Raw genomic sequence first — 2,117 nt, forward strand, 5'->3', positions numbered from 1 at the left:
GTGTGTGTGTGTGTGTGTGTGTGTGTGTGTGTGTGTGCCTGTGAATCTGTGCTCACGCTGTGTATACTTGCCTGTGCGCGCGCCAGGGACCCTGTCAGACAATCAATCCATGCCGCTGATGTCCTACACATTGCTTTTGCAGGGGATCAGCCCGGATCCTCCATAATGCTGCCGCCCTTACACGCAGGCACAGCCCCCCCCCCCCCAGTCTGGAAGTTCCGATAAAAACCGACCCTTCCAGGCCCCCAGACCTCAGCGCCTTCCTGCGGCAGAACCAGGGAAGCAGGTCCCCTGCCCAGCAGGTGCCTGGATCTCGTGCTGTCCCCAAGTCTGTCCTCCGGGATGAGCCCCGTACCATCTGGACGGAGGTTTTTCTTAACCTCTCCCACCGATGTACAAATGGATGCGACTCTTTTAAGGCAAAAATTTCAGCGCTTAATTCGTGCGCGTCTGTGTTCTAAGTGCTTTGCACGTATTAATTCGCTTGCTCTTCACGGCAGTCACATTTTTAAGCCTCATTTTGCAGACAGGAAAATAGAGTAAAAAAAAAAATAGTTTAAAAAGTTGTTTAAGATCCCTTAGGTGGTAAATAGTAGCCTTGCTTCTGAGATTAATCTGGAAAAATACTTTGCACAGAGCCCGTAATACTGTAATTGAGCCATAAGAAATAATATTGCTGAATAAAAAGCAGCAATGGAGATTTAAGGGCCTCGGCGTCAAATCCAACTTGGGCTCAAACCCTACTTGGGCTAACTCACTCTGCGTGCTTTGATTCTTTACATAGGAAGAACAGGGCTAACAACACTTCCAACAGCTGCTGAGACACTTGCTTGGGAGACACACTTAGAGTAGGGTCAGAACCTTGAACAGCCTTAATGAAAGAAGCAGCTTTCGCTCGTGAGAAACGCATAGACCTGAGGTGGGAGATCGGAATTGGAGAATCTCATACACCCGAGTTTACTCTGTGAAAGGACAAAGAAGCTCGCATCCTATTCACCCCCGTTTGGGGAGGCGGGGAGGCTTTGCGGGCTGCAGACTCAGTGGAGTCCCCTGCAGAGGTGGCACTCTCATCTCGGGATACAAAGCTGAAGGGGGAGGGGAGGCTGACACCGAAGGGAGATGGCGAAAATTTGTCACTCATGACTCCTGGGTTACTAATCCGGAGTCTTTCTGTCAGATGAGCCTAAGTGGAGAGATTGTTCCCAGATCCCAAGGACCGTGGACCTTATGAACCTCTCAAGTGGGCTGCACGCAGGCTCATCGTGAAACCGCTTAGGAAGAGCAGGGTTGGGGCGTCCTTGTAGCGGGTCTCAAGTTTGAGAAGAGCTTCCCTGCTGTCTTCACTAGGAAGTTTCTGCATGATCGTTCTGGCGTGGTATTCCACGCTGCGTATGGGAAAGACAGAGGGTGTTGCCTGTGAATACGCCGGTGTGTGTGTGTGTGTGTGTGTGTGTGTGTGTGTGTGTGTGTGTGTATTTGTGTCTGATGGTCTTTTTGTTTTTTTTTTTTTAGTGCTGTTCTCCTCGACAGTAGTGCCAACAAAAGGCTTGCTTCTCAAACCAAGCAACACTTTTTCAAAACTGAGGTTGAAATTTTTATTTTGTATGCTCTCCGATGAATCATGCCTTTCATTCAGCGAATCAACTTCGATACGAACTCAAAAAACAATCAATGCTAACTTCGTGCATAAAGTCTGAGACATTTTACATTCACATGATTTCAGATTGGCCCCACTATTAGATCGCACATAGTTAAAAATGACAGCAAATATCTAGACTTAGGAAGTGGGGTACTTTTTGCAGTAAAAACTGCAAAGTCAGAATTGTGGTTCCCAATCTCCAGTACTGACAGGACCCCCAATTTACTTCCAGAATGAAGCCATCAGAAAGTGCTCTTCTCAGCTGGACTGAAGCCCTGGTTCATCTGCACAGTGAGCTTGCTGGCCTGGAACACAAGATTGTAGCTGCAATGCAGTGTGCCCTTTACTGATGCTAGTCCACCATACTTCTGGAACTCAGTGCACATTCTCTCTCTCTCTCTCTCTCTCTCTCTCTCTCTCTCTCTCTCTCTCTCTGTGTGTGTGTGTGTGTGTGTGTGTGTGTGTGTGTGTGTGTGTG

This window comes from Mus caroli, chromosome 6 (assembly GCF_900094665.2).
Source record: "Mus caroli chromosome 6, CAROLI_EIJ_v1.1, whole genome shotgun sequence".
NCBI classification, from domain to species: Eukaryota; Metazoa; Chordata; class Mammalia; order Rodentia; family Muridae; genus Mus; species Mus caroli.